At 43.8% G+C, this 15,376-nt stretch overlaps 3 non-coding genes across 3 annotated transcripts; 2 read left to right on the forward strand and 1 right to left on the reverse strand.

The window, feature by feature from the left end:
• The first annotated feature begins 444 nt into the window (after positions 1–444).
• On the forward strand, positions 445–582 carry LOC114808469. The gene has a single exon (XR_003756317.1). It is a non-coding gene; the product is annotated as a small nucleolar RNA SNORA7 (small nucleolar RNA).
• A 3,196-nt stretch (positions 583–3,778) lies between these two features.
• On the reverse strand, positions 3,779–3,916 carry LOC114808413. The gene has a single exon (XR_003756261.1). It is a non-coding gene; the product is annotated as a small nucleolar RNA SNORA7 (small nucleolar RNA).
• A 10,891-nt stretch (positions 3,917–14,807) lies between these two features.
• LOC114808370 lies at positions 14,808–14,947 on the forward strand. The gene has a single exon (XR_003756216.1). It is a non-coding gene; the product is annotated as a small nucleolar RNA SNORA7 (small nucleolar RNA).
• The last annotated feature ends 429 nt before the right edge of the window (positions 14,948–15,376 follow it).

The following is a 15,376-nucleotide window of genomic DNA, read 5'->3' on the forward strand; positions in this document are numbered from 1 at the left end:
GGCTGTGGAGTATTTTCAACAGTAGTATTCCTATCCCCAGGGAGAACATGAAAGCACTGTAGATATTACGGTCACTGTGGCTGACAACCGGGATAAATATTGAAAACTCCCTGGGCCTAGCCAGAAGCAGCCACAGCAGCAGGAGCAAGAGATAAGACATTGTCCTGCCCAGTGCTTCAGGCTCTAAGGCATCTAGTTTTCTCTAATCACCAGCTTTTGCTGTTGCTACAACCTGCTCCACCAGAAAGACAACACATAGTCTCTGAGGAGTATGTGTGTTTGGGTGTAGTGGGGAGGGGGTGGTGATCCAAGTGCTCAGTACAGTGCTCTGCACATAGTAAGTGCTCAATAAATACTACTGAATGAATGAATGATTGGTGCAAGAGGAGTCTGTGTGTGAAGGAGAGTTGCATGATTGGAAATACTGCAGGTGAAACCTCGAATACCCTCGCAGGGTCGCCTCTGGAGAGTTTCCAGTCCTCTACCAATCTCGACTACAGGAGGGAGAGTCACGCAGACGCCTACCGATTCCATTCCTAGCTTGGGCAGTGGCTAGCGAGTGGAAGGCAATCTGCTACAAGCCAAGACTCTCTCGTGCTGGGCAGCAGTGGCATGGGAGAGAGTCGAGGGCGGAGACTCAAGTTTACTCTGCAGAGGAAGGCAATGTAAACCACTTCCGTATTTTTACCAAGCAAGCTCTGTGGATACACTACCAGAACAATGGCAGATGGAGGTGGGGCGTTCTGGGAGAGATGTGTCCATGGTGTCGCTGTGGGTCGGAGACAACTTGACATCATAAGACAAGGCAAGAAACCTTGAATCTACAGAGGTACTCGTTCCAGATACAGTTTTTTAACCCTACAATGGCAGGAGAAAAATAGAGGAAATGAAACAGAGGGAACTAAGACACTGAAGAGAGAAACCAGAAGAAACTGTAAATGTAGAGGAAGGAAAAAGAAGAGGAGGAATATTTGCATTTTCTTGCTCATATCCACAAGGGGAAATCCAGGGGTACTGAAGCAAAGGTTTTTGTGAGCAAGAAGCAGCATGGCTTAGTGGAAAGAGCACAGATCTGGGAGTCAGAGAATCTGGGTTCTAATCCCAGCTCTACCATTTGCTTGCTGTGTGAACTTGGGCAAGTCACTTAACTACTCTGGGTCTCAGTTTGCTCATCAATCAATAGCATTTATTGAGTGCTTCCAAGCACTCTAATAGGCCTTTGGAAGAGAGCAATAAGTAGAGTATAGACAAGTTCCCTGCCCTTAAAGAGCTCACAGTCTAGAGAGTGAGACAGACATTGAAATGATTATTGATGGAGGGGATGCGAGAGTTAGAGGGATGTGTATTTAAGTTTGGTGGGATGGCATGGGATGAATATCAACTTCTAAAGGATTCAGATCCAAGTGCATAAGCAACGTAGAGGTGAGGGTGAATGAGAGAAATGAGGGCATACTCACAGAAGACCTCTTGGAGGAGATGTGATTTATTCATTCAATTCTATAATATTTATTGAACAGTTACTGTGTAATTTAATGAGGCTTCGAAGGTGGAGAGAGTGGTGGTCTGTTGGATATGAGAAGCAGCATGGCCTAGTGAATAGAACACGGTCTTGGTAGTCAGAAGGTCATGGGTTCAAATCCTGGCTCTACCATTGGTCCTCTGTGCGGCCTTGGACAAGTCACTTCAGTTCTCTGTGCCTCAGCAACCTCATCTATAAAATGGGGATTGAGACTGTAACAGGGACAGGGACTGTGTCCAACTCGATTTTCTTGTATCCACCTCAGTGTTTAGTACAGTGCCTGGCACATAGCAAGCACTTAATTATTATCATTATTATCATTGTTATTATTAGATGAAAGAGGCCGGAGGTCCAGGCCAGAAGGAGGATATGGGAAAAGTGTTAGTGGTGACCAAGACAAGATTGAGATACAGTGAGTAGACTGGCATTAGAGGAACAAACTGTGTGGGCCGGGTTGGGAAATCAGTGGGGTAAAGTAGGTGGGGCTACCTTAAAATGTGCTCTCCCTTTTAATTAGACTGTGAGTTCCATGTGGAACAGGGATTTCCATATCTGCTTGTCTTGTATCTACCCTGTCCATTAGTATAGCATGGTCTAGTGGATAGAGCACGGGCCTGAAGGTCCTGAGTTCTAATCCTGCCTCTGCCACTTGTCTGCTGGGTGACCTTGAGAAGCAGCGTGGCGCAGTGGAAAGAGCATGGGCTTTGGAGTCAGGGCTCATGAGTTCGAATCCCAGCTCTGCCACCTGTCAGCTGTGTGACTGTGGGCAAGTCACTTAACTTCTCTGTGCCTCAGTTCCCTCATCTGTAAAATGGGGATTAAGACTGTGAGCCCCACGTGGGACAACCTGCTTCCCCTGTGTCTACCCCAGCGCTTAGAACAGTGCTCAGCACATAGTAAGCGCTTAACAAATACCAACATTATTACCTTAGGTAAGCCACTTAACTTCTCTGTGCTTCAGTTCCCTCATCTGTAAAATGGAGATTAAAACATGAGTCCTATGTGGGACAGGGACTGTGTCCAACCCAATTACCTTGTATCTATCCCAGGGCTTAAAACGGTGCCTGGCACATAGTAAATGCTTAACAAATACCATAATTATTATTACTATCATTATTACTATTATTATAGTGCTTAACACATAGTCAGCACTTATCAAATACCACAATTATTATTATTTACTCAGTTTATCTACCTCTCTCACTCTTACAGTCCTTCTGTCCCATGGCTAGGTTAGGGTTGTTTTTTCAATGTGCTGAGCATACATAGAAAAGGAAGCTTCTCTGAAATAACAAACATTTAGACCCATACTTACAGGCAAAATGGCATGGGTGGTGATTTATGGGATTGTCCCACTGACATACAACTGGACATTCCTGGCACGCTGCAGTTAAGGCTCTATATCAGTTTTCCAGTTGTATATCAGCCTCATTTAGCTAGAATTCTGCATAAAACTGTCATACCAAACATACACGTTTATATGTTTCATTTTATAGGCTCCTTTCAGCATTAAAATAACAACTGCCAGGCTGTGGTTGCTGCTGCCTGCCTATTGAATAGTTTATCAAGAATGTAGTTAAATTAACATGAGCCTTGTCTTCACCCTTTAATTTATCTTTGGTACAAAATTTAAGAGGCACCCGACAATTTGTTTCTTATTGCACTGTTAAAAATGTTTTGATTCCAACACATTCAACAGAGGCAGAACAAAACTACAACTACAGATGAGACAGCTTTCCTTGCTGTCGTTCGATTTAAGATTTCCAACATCAGAAGCACACTGCCAGAGAGATGAAAGATTGTAGGATGCTATCATTTATAACTCTCGGCTACATGACACGAAAGAAAAGGCAGAATTATTCTTATTTTCACAGCCAGCTGGGTTGTGGGGGGGATGGGGGTGGGGGAGGTCAGTACCCGTTCTCCCTCCTACTTAGACTGTGAACCCCATGTGGGACAGGGACTGAGTTTGACCAGATTACCTCATATCTACTTAGAACAGTGCTTGAAACATAGTAAGAGTTTTAACCAATTTGTTGTTGTCTTTTGCTGTCGAGTTGTGTCCAACCCATAGCAATGCCATGGACACATCTCTCCCAGAATGCCCCACTTCCATCTGCAATCGTTCTGGTAGTGTATCCATAGAGTTTTCTTGGAAAAATATGAAAGTGGTTTACCATTGCCTCCTTCCATGCAGTAAACGCGTCTCTACCTTTGACCGTCTCCCATCCCACTGCTGCCCAGCACAGGTGAGTTTTGACTTGTAGCAGATTGCCTTCCACTCACTAGCCCCTGGCCAAGCTAGGAATGGAATGAGTATGTCTCTGTTTGACTCTTCCTCCTGTGGTCAAGACTGGTGGAGTATTGGAAACTCTCCAGGTGCGACACTGAGAGGTTGCTTTAACCAATACCATAAAAATAATGATAACCATGATAATAAAAGAAAGCAAGCATTTTACCCTGCTCTGCATCAAAGAGAAGCAGCGTGGCTCAGTGGAAAGAGCAAGGGCTTTGGAGTCGGAGGTCATGAGTTCGAATCCCAGCTCTGCCACTTGTCAGCTGTGTGACTGTGGGCAAGTCACTTAACTTCTCTGGGCCTCAGTTACCTCATCTGTAAAATGGGGATTAAGATTGTGAGCCCCATGTGGGACAACCTGATTCCCCCGTGTCTCCCCCAGCGCTTAGAACAGTGCTCTGCACATAGTAAGCGCTTAACAAATACCAACATTATTATTATTATTAACTTCGCCCATCCTTGAAGTGGGAACACCACCCAACCCTAATTTCTTGTAGGAACATTGGCTTTGAAAAGATCTGAAATAACCTAGAACATTTTAAAAGTACTAGGTCTGCTGCTTTCTGTATTCTTTTGGGGTGGGGACAGCAAAGAAGCCATAATCGATGGGCAGCACCAGTGCGAAAAGTTGGGCTTCATGAATAAATTTCCACTTCTATGAAATTCAAATAGATTCATCTGGATGGCACCTATAAAGCAAACATGGAAGGAATACCAAGTTGAATCTGGGGAATGTTGGCCCAAAAATGTTGGCATAGACAGGTGTCACCACAAAGGACACAGGTTCGAATCCCGCTCTGCCACTTGGCAGCTGTGTGACTGTGGGCAAGTCACTTCACTTCTCTGTGCCTCAGTTCCCTCATCTGTAAAATGGGGATTAAGACTGTGAGCCTCATGTGGGACAACCTGATTACCCTGTATCTCCCCCAGCGCTTAGAACAGTGCTCTGCACATAGTAAGCGCTTAACAAATACCAACATTATTATTATTATTCAATGAAAGAGATCAATCTTCACCTATCCCCAAAACATCAGCAGCCTCAATAGTAATAGTGTTGGTATTTGTTAAGAGCTTACTATGTGCCGAGCACTTTTCTAAGCGCTGGGGTAGATACAGGGTAATCAGGTTGTCCCACGTGGGGCTCACAGTCTTAATCCCCATTTTACAGATGAGGGAACTGAGGCACAGAGAAGTGAAGTGACTTGCCCACAGTCACACAGTTGACAAGTGGCAGAGCCAGGAGCCTCAAGAGGAGTTTGGATAAATTTGGAATAGGTAGTTCATACTGCGTTCCTAGAGGATAATAAGTTAGGGATAAGTTAGATAAGTTAGGGATAATAGATGGTCCACCCCAAGCATGAGGTTGGATGTCCAGTTGTTCCGAGTGTTCTGGTATCTCTGTTTGGAGATTCAGCCCTAGATTAAAGAGACAATTTATCTGACCCGGTAATGGTATGGCACTAGGTGGACTATGTAAAAAAGGATTCAACTCTACTGCTATTATCCAAAGTGGCCAAGAACTTAAAAAAATCATGAAATATAAAGTTGTGATTCAGTAAGACGAAGACAGTCAAGATTTGATGCACTCTAATGGGTGAGTTATTCCTATTAGCCTCCTGATAATAAACTAGGTTCTTTGAGAAGAGCATGGAATTTTCAGATCCCAGAGTGATGTTGCTTTTATTCTGGGGGTGCTTCTTTATTATTACTTGTTAATACGCTGAGGAATCCTGATTAAAGTTGGGAGTCTAGTAGACACTCTGATGGACAGACATATGCTCAGTTCTCAGGATCCAGTGCCTGTGAAGGGGTGTCATTAGATGCATTGCAAGACTTGATTATCAACCGTGAGGGCCTGGGATATCGTCAGCTCACTGGTGTTCAGGCGACTCTCACAGGAGCCCAGTTCCACTGGGAAGATCATGAGAGAACTGCAAGGGGGTGTATGTGATCCAAGAGGGCAGAATGAGCAACATGAAGACAGAATGAAGTGCAGCTTCAAAGAACAAGAAACAGCCGTGCACTGTTGAGAGACCACTGCAGAATGCAGAACAATCTGGAGTACAGCTATTGGGAGAGGAGTCTCTCCTGATGAGCAATGGCTTCTCAAAGATCACTAAAGCAAGATGTGTTCTCATAAACAGAGGCAGACTGGGAATGGGATGGACCATTCATGCAGCAAAAATCTTTCCTTAAATGCAAACAATGTGGCAGTGTCTGGGATGGTGGTGGGGGTATTTACTGAGCAATCACTGAGTGCAATGTGCTGTACGAATCTCTTGGGAGAGTACCATCATCAGAAGTGTGAAAGAAGTTCCTCGCCCCTGATCAATCACTCAACCAGAAAATACTATTTATTGAACACCTATGGTGTGCAGATAATTAGTAGGCATAAGATCTGCCCTCAAGGAATTTATTTTATAGCAGTGAGATAAACTAACATAAAAATCACAGATAGGAGGAAGTGATGGAGTCTAAAAACGTGTAGCAAGTGCTTAGGTGGTATGGAAGGACTGAAATGGCAATCTGGGGATTTATATGAGCAGCAGCTTGGCCTAGTGAAAAGATCATGGACCTGGGCATCAGACACCCTAAATTCTAATCTGGTCCCTTCCAGTTGCCTGCTGTGTGACGTTACTTAACTTCTCTGGGCCTCAGTTTCCTCATCAGAAAAATGGTACCTGTTCTCCCTCCTACTTAGACAGTAAGCCCCATGTGGGACAGGGACTGCATCCAACCTAAGTGACTTGTGCCTACCCCAGTGCTAAGAACAGTGCTTGACATGTAGTAAATGCTTAACAAATAAAATGATAATAGTAATTATAAATTGGAGAGATGAAAATCCATCAGAGAAGGCCTCCTGGAGGAAATGTGAAACGGTGTGGCCTAGTGGAAAGAGTAAGGTGCTGGGAGTCAGAGGACCTGCGTTCTAATCCAGATCTAGCAATTGCTCTGCCAGTTGCTAGCTGTGTGACCTTGGGCAAGTTATTTAACTTCTCTGGGCCTCAGTTTCCTCAATTGTAAAATGGAGATTCAATGCTTGTTCTCCCTCCCACTTTAGAATGTGAGCCCCATGTGGGGCAAGGACTGTGTCTGGCCTAATTGATTTCTACCTACCCCAGTGCTTAGAACAATGTTTGACTCACAGCAAGTGCTTAACGAATACCATAAAACAAAACAAACACAAGGCCTTGAATATGGAGTGAGTAATGGTAATTTACAATGAGTAGATGTAGCTTGAGGAACTTACATTCTAATGAGGGCAACAGATCTAAAGTACTTTAAGTCATACACACCATCAGTAGGATCATCTTTGAAAATGAAGGACAGATATAGATGTACAATATAGACAACAATACGCCAAATTGTCCCTTTTTGGTCTGGAAAGGGAAGCGTGTCAGAAGGGCAATATTTCATCAGGCAAACAATAGGACACATGGAGTGTAATTCTAGCAATGTGCCTGGAATATTGAAGCATTGTTTCACCAAAGACTGGAGAGACATAGGGTCGGGGGATGGGGAGAGAGAAGAAGGCAGTTTCTTCATGAGGGCTGGAGTTTTTTCTAGTAAAATTTTCTTTTGTCATAAATCATTCCCAGGAAACAAAAGATGAATCTCTCTTAGACAGGTGCCACTTCTAGGCTTGCAGGTTTGCAGCGGGACTGTAACACTGAAAAGTTGATGCTCTTAGTGAGCAATTCTAGGCTAATTACCATAATTGGATTTATGCCAATAACTAACTCATGAGCAAAAAATTCCTATAACACGAAGAAGCAGCGTGGCCTAGTGGAAAGAGTCTGGTCCTGGGAGTCAGATGCCCTGAGTTCTAATGCTGTCACTGTCACCTGCTGTGTGACCTTGGGCAAGTCACTTAACTTCTCTGTGCCTCAGATCCCTCTTCTGTAAAATGGGGATTCAATACCTGTTCTCCCTCCTACTTAGTCTGTAAGCCCCATGTGGGACTTGATTATCTTGTGTTTACCCCAGTGCTTAGCATATAATAAGCACTTAAAGAGAACGATTCTTCTTATTATCAAACCCTGTGTTAGGAATATTCACAGTAGAATGCATTCTTTGAACCAATGTCATACACATGTGCACAAACAGTGCTTCCAACATCACATCATGTTGTATCCAGACAGATGCACTTTGTCAGAAGAATGTTCCTTGATTCCCTGGCAGCATGCTATCTGATACATGTAGTGAAAGCACACACTATGGAAGAACTGAGTGTATTTGATTATTATTGTTTTAATCTGATTTTGCCTTAATTTTTTACTTTGTCAAGAAAAGCTGTTGTGTTATTGGCTGAAATATTTTCAGTCTATAGCTGGGAACATTTTATGTGCTGTGAGGTTGATCAAATATGTAACAAATAGCTAGAAAGCATATATTTTCCCACATGGGTAGTAGGTAATGAAGAGGCAACACTTAAGGCTTATGACTGCCGGGTTTAAATAGTCTCCCAGTCCAATTAATCCAGGCTCCTAATCCTGCACTGGAGATCAGAGGGAAATGGGAAAATTATTCCCATATTTGATAGAGCATCTTTAATTGGAACATAAAAGATTAGCTTTTGTGAGAAGGTGAAGACTACTACTTCTCTAGCATGCCTCAAAAAATGGCCTGAGTTTTTCCCAGAGGGTGCAGGCTGTTACCATGTCCATCCTGCCTGTTCCTTTTGAGTGTCGGCAAGAAGATACAGTTGCCAGGTGAGTTCAGGATGCAGAGTCATTGATAGGAAAACAACCCTCTCTTAATCCAGCTAGAGGTCTCACTTCATCCAATCACTTGGTGCGCAGAGCAAACTGCCTCATTTTCCTCTCTGGTAGAGTCCCACCGACCCCCAGCGCTAATGCAGCACTCTGATCCAAATCCAAGGTGATTGCATAAAGGGTGATCAGCTTCATCTGCAAGGACAGAGCAAACGGGAACTGTCAGAGACATAGGAATTAGATGGCCCAGGCAAACACTTCAGTGTTAGAATATAAATTGCTTTCCAGGTTAGGTGAGGACTCTTCAGATTTATTTCGACACTTCTCAGTAAAATGGGAATTTTTATTAAAAAAAAATACAGTTTAAACACAATGCTCCCCTTCCTCCAAATCTTCTTGCCCAAGAATTATCCCTATGATTCAGTAGGACTGGATAGAAAAATTGTCTATGAAGCGTTCACTCTTTGAAAGCTCTGGTTAAACCTAAATTATATAATTGCCTCGAATCTGGGTTACCATGGAGGCAGAAAGTTTAGATGCACAGACCTAGAAGCCGGGTTCCCCAGTGTGAAAAGGAGGGAGGGGGACACAGTCACTCAAAAAAGAGAGAAAAATTAAGGGGGAGAAAGAAAAAGAGGGAGAGAGAAAAATTTTTATCTTTTTCCCAGAAAAATTATATCCAGTTTATAATTCCCTCCTGAATCCACTGGCAGAAAGTGAGCTAACATCTGGATGAGTAAGAATCTGCTTTGCTTTGTCTTTGATTACAGAATTGTCCCTCCTGCTATGGAGCCTTGAGATCCTTCTTGATTGAAGCCAGATATGTTCAGAAAACCAAGGTTTAGGTCAAGGAAATGGCCCGGTTAGAAAAGGCAGGACATTTTTGTGCTCTGTAGTTCAATCCTAAAGAGCAGCATGGCCCAGTGGATAGAGCATGGGCCTGGGATTCAGAAGGACCTGGGTTCTAAACCTGGTTCCACCACTTGTCTGCTGTGTGACCTTGGACAAATCCTTTCACTTCTCAGTTACTTTATCGGTAAAATGGAGATTAAGACTGTGAGCCCCATGTGGGACTGGGACTGTGTACGACCCGATTATCCTCCCCAGAACTTAGTACAATGCCTGCCACATAGTAAATGCTTAACAAAGAACCACAATTGCTATTATTATTATTAGACCTGGATGGAAAATCAGATTCCCTTAGCATGATATACTCAGACTTAATTTGGCTTACTTTCATCTCTCCATGATCCCAGGAAACAGGGAAGCAATTATAACAGAATGACCCAGATAACTATTCAAAAAAGCGTAGTTTAACAAGACCTATCACCAGGCAGTGTCACCCATACTTTTCCCAGAATGGCTCCAAAAGAGCAAGTTTGGATGGTTTAAGTTTTCATCCCCTTTCATTTCCACTGGCCTCTCTTCAGTAGATAAACACGCACCCAGAGTAAAGATCCAAGAAAGGTAGCACTTTAGGAGAAGAAACCTAACTTTTTCCACAATATTAAGTTTTCCTTAGCAATCTGATAGGGGTGGGGATTGAGCCCTTTCAGGATGACTCGGATTTTCCAGAGGAGTGGAACTACTTTGAACTCCCTTCCAGAGTGATTGGGGGATGAAGAAAGTGTGAGTCTTGTGTATGTGTGGGGGGGTGGGATGGAAGGGGGGGAAGATGGATGTCCTTGAATAGGCATGTGGGAGCCTGTCTGCCTGTACCAAGAGCCTTTCAGGAGACTTGAGTACACATCTTCTTTGGCTCTGATCTCAGGGAAATGATGTCAACAAAACTGGAGAGTGTAGAGGAAAAATAAAGGTAGCCATCAAAAGTGCCTTCCAAAGAAAGGAACTTTGTAGAAAAAGACTGATGAAAAACTGGAAATGGGCTGTATCCTCTTATTTAATTTCATAGGAATAAAAGACCACTGGAAGAGACATTACTGGCTTAGATCAATATCTATCCAGCATGGTGTTTTTTTGTTTTTTTTAATTTTTAATGGTATTTGTTAAGCACTTAAATGTGCCAGACACACTATTAAGCACTGGGGTAGATACAAGCTAATTGCTTTGGACACAGTCTGTGTCCCACATGGGGCACACAGTCTTAATCCCCATTTTACCGATGAGATAACTGAGGCACAGAGAAGTTAAGTGACTTACCCAAAGTCACACAGCCGACAAGGGACGGAGCCAGAATTAGAATCCAGGTCCTTCTGGCTCCCAGGCAGGTGTTCTATCCACTAGGCCATGTTGCTTCTCAGGTTCTGTCTCGATAGTGGCAATAGGATGCTGGGAGAACTATGCGATGGTTGACTTCCTGAACATCGTTCCTCGTGGCTATATATCATCTAACATTCCTAACTTTCCCTCTAATAATCTATCATGGACCACTCATCCAGTAATTTTTCCAAGACTCTCTAAAACTTACATGTTCAGCCTGCACAACTTCCTGTTGGAACAGATTCTGTATGTTCTGCACTAGGCACTTGGAAAATACAGATTAATACAGGTTCACGTCCCCTGATGATGACACTCTACTCTGCGTCACCTATGCAATTCGATCTGTGGCCTTTGGACAGCTGATATTCGCCCCACCAGCATCCCCGCAGCACTTACATACAGATCTTTAAATTAATATTTAAATATTAACATTAATTACTATCATATTATCTACAATTATATATTATTAATTATTAAGTATTCATATTGAGGACTGTCTCCAAGTCTAGACTGTAAACATGTTATAAGCACGTAATGGGTCTACTAATTCTGTTGTATTCTCCAAGTATTCAGTGTTCTGCATGTAGTAAGCACTCAATAAATACAAATGATTGATTGATAGATACGCCAATTCTTCTAGGTCACTCTGGAGTAGTAGCAGCAGAGAAAAGAAGTCAACCCATTGCCCACTTTCAGAACTCCTGTTTTTCTTAGAGGAGTCAGCTCTTCCACGTTCATGGAAAATGTCAAGACCGATGCTCAGGACAAGCCCATGACAAGGTCCAGCCAGCAGCCTAATCAGAGAGTTCTACTCTTCCCCTTGCTTTGTTGCACTCAGTGTCTGTTTTCCATCCCATCACATTGGTAGCGATCAGGAAGGAGAGATGACCGGTTCGAGGCAATGGGCCCCCAGAAGAAGAGTAGAAATGGAGAATAAGATCTGCTCCAAGTCTCAAAGGAAAGACCGTCCGTGCACTTTGAAGGATGCTCTACTGATGAAGTGTCCTCATTATGTGAAAAAGAATGATGGATGTGTGCTACAGGGCAAAGCAGCTGGATATGTTGGGCTTGAGCTGGGGGCCCCTGAGGAGGAAAACACACAAAGTGACAGTGGTGGAATGGATGGGTATCTGTTTGTTTATATGTATGCTCATGAAAGCATGTGGCCATTGCCAAACCTGTGGGTGCATTTGCATAATTAAAAACTCTAACATAATCAACATGCTGAAAACCAGCAAGAATGAGTCTCCAGAACAGAAACCCTCCGCACAACCCCCAGGACATCAGCTCTCTCAACAAAACTACATCAAAGAAGAATTTGGGGAAGCTGTCAAAACATGTGCTATGGACTGAAGGGCCCACACGCTCACTCCCTATAAGCCAGAGAAGGGCTAGGGTTTCAGAATGCCGGCAAAAATAAGTCCTGCCGGCAAAAGCGGCTCAATGGAGGGCTATCGTTGGTGGAGCTCACAGGGGCACGTATCCTCTGCTGTTGCTATCCTAAAACACGATTTCTGATGGCACCTAGAAGCGAACAGAACCCGGCTGTTCTATTCCTACTGTGCTCGAAGAGCCAACCATAGCAAGGCGAATTTCTAAAAGCCAGCTGCCTCCACCGTCAGCTGGAGCTTGCCTTCTGCTCTCTCTACGAGCAGCCGGTCATAGAGGGATATAGCCTCCCTGGAAGATTTGCTCTACTCACTGTTCTGGGAGCCTCTGGCAAAACTCATTTTCAGTTTCCACTTTGTGAACTTTAATAAACATTCACTACATTCCTCAGGCCGGTTCTTAAGCTCCGTGTCGTCCTTCTCAAGGCATCTCGAGGCCTGGTTTTGCTGAGTCTGTGGAATGGTCATTTCAAGGCTGGAAAGATATGGGTAAAGGATCCACATCTCACTTATGCCCCTGCCTTGAGCTGTTAATTTTCTCAAAGGATACAGGCTGTAAGGGGGAATCATGGTCCACATGAAACCTGATTCTCCAGGACAATGATAGTTCAAGGAGTTCATTCATTCATTCATTTATTCATTCATTTATTCATTCATTCAATTGTATTTATTGAGTGCTTACTGTGTGTAGAGCACTGTCCTGAGTGCTTATAATAATGGTATTTGTTAAGCGCTTACCATGTGCCAAGCACCGTTCTAAGCACTGAGGTAGATACAAGGTAATCAGGTTGTCCCACATGGGGCTCACAGTCTTCATCCCCATATTGCAGATGAGGGAACTGAGGCACAGAGAAGTTAAGTGGCTTGCCTAAGGTCACACAGCAGACAAGTGGCAGAGCTGGGATTAGAACCTACGTCCTCTGACTCCCAAGCTTGTGCTCGTGTCACTAAGCTATGTCCACAACAGGGTGCAAGACAGATCCTGTTATGTCTCCTGCTACTGTATATACTGAAGTGTGTGTGGTCTAAAGGAAAAGTCATTGTATTGCTTTATTAATAAACCAGGATAGGACTTGTTATGGTATTTGTAAAGTGCTTACTATGACTCAATCAATCATATTTATTGAGCACTTTCTGGGTGCAGAGGACTGTACTAAGCACTTGGGAGAGTACAACGCAACCGAGTTGGTAGACACGGTCCCTGACCACAAGGAGTTGACATTCTAGAGGACGTTGAGCACTGGTGTCAAGCACTGGGGCCTTGTCTTGTCTTATGCTGTCGAATCATCTCTGACCCAAAGCGACGCCATGGACACAGCTCTCCCAGAGCGTCTCACCTCCATCTGCAATCATTTTGGCAGGGTATCCATAGAGTTTTCTTGGTAAAAATACAGAGTGGTTTACCATTGCCTCCTTCCGTGCAGTAAAGTTGAGTCTCCGCCCTCGACTTCCTCCCGTGCCGCTGCTACCCAGCACAGGTGAGTTTTGACTTGTAGCAGATTGCCTTCCACTCGATAACCACTGCCCAACCTGGGAATGGAATGGGTATGCCTCTGCTTGATTCTCCCTCTCATAGTCAAGACTGGTTGAGTACTGGAAACTCTCCAGGTGCGACACTGAGAAGGGAGCTCTGGGGTAGGTACAAGATAACCTGGTTGGACACAATCCCTGTACCACATAGTGCTCACGGTCTCAAGTGGAGGGAGGAGGGTTTAATCCCCATTTTACCGATAGGGTAACTGTGCGCAGAGAAGTCAAGTGACTTGCCTATGGTCACACAGCAGACAAGTGGTGGCGCTGGAATTAGAACCCAGGTCCCCTAACTCCCAGCCTTGGGCTCTTTCCAATAGGCCCTGCTGCTCTTTAGGAATTAAAAGATCACCTACCTCCATTGTACTCTATCGTGTGGGGTACAGTGCTAAATATAGAGGATTAATTGACCTTCTTATGCATAAATTATAATCTCATTTAGCATCATTTTGATATCTTTAGTGTCCTGAAAGTTATAAAGTCAAGGAGCTCTTTCTAAAGAGGATTTTTCTAGGGGGAAAAAAATGTCTTTTGTGATTTGACTCTGCATAGGGCAATTCTAATCCTTGACATGAATCATATTTTAGGCATCAGATATCAAACTCACACCCAAGCCCACCTCAGGAATGGCAGGCTATACTATTTGTCAAGGCTGGGTTCCTAACCACCTATGCATCTCAAATTTGTGATTAGGTCCATTAATTTCATAAAGGCCCTTTAGGTCTTGGATATTTTCCTTCCTATCTCTTGTTGCGGCAGCACAGGAGGGGGAAGATTGGGGTGGAAAGAATAGTGGGGTGAAGGAGAGCTTGAAGGAAAAGAACTGTAAATAGTAAATCTCTCAAGGAAGAACTTGTGAAAACAAATAGGATGGTTAACATTTTCCAGGACCTAATGAATTGAAGTGAACTGCCCACTAGGAGGAAGGGGCATCCCTACCTATATTTTTGTTTGGTTCATGGGCTACATCAGCTTGGAGTGGATTGAAAAATGTTGCTCTTTGGACCTCTAGTGTGTCCAAGAGGGGCAGTGTCAGGTGATAAGTGAGTGATTCAGATAATCACCTCAGAGCTTACCATGAGCATGGCAGGGGGGACGTGGGGGTTCAGAATTTGAAATGATAATGATACTTGTTTAGCCCCCTCTCAGGGTCGCATCTGGAAAGTTTCCAGTACTCTACCAGCCTCGACTCCAGGAGAGAGAGAGTCAAGCAGAGGCATATCCATTCCATTCCTAGCTTGGCCAGTGGCTAGTGAGTGGAAGGCAAACTGCTACAAACTCACCTGTGCTGGGCAGCAGAAGCCTGGGTGAGAGTTGAAGGCGGAGACTCAGGTTTACTGCGTGGAAGGAAGCAATGGTAAGTCACTTCCATTTTTTACTGAGAAAACTCTACAGATACACTACCAGAAGGATTACAGGTGGAGTTGGGGTGTTTTGTGAGAGATGTGTCCATGGCATACCTATAGGTCGGAGATGGCTCGACGGCATAAGACAAGAAACTTGTTAAGCGCTTAATGTGTTCCAAGCATTATACTAAATGCTGAATACTAGCATCTAATCTGAGTTAGAAGCAACATCTGTGAGAACAATAATGATAATGATAGCATTTGTTAAGTGCTTACTATATGCCAAGCACTGTTCTAAGTACTGGAGTAGATACAAGGTAATCAGGTTGTTCCACATGGGGCTCACAATCTTAATCCACATT

The sequence above is a fragment of the Ornithorhynchus anatinus genome, chromosome X5, assembly GCF_004115215.2.
Source record: "Ornithorhynchus anatinus isolate Pmale09 chromosome X5, mOrnAna1.pri.v4, whole genome shotgun sequence".
Lineage (NCBI taxonomy): Eukaryota > Metazoa > Chordata > Mammalia > Monotremata > Ornithorhynchidae > Ornithorhynchus > Ornithorhynchus anatinus.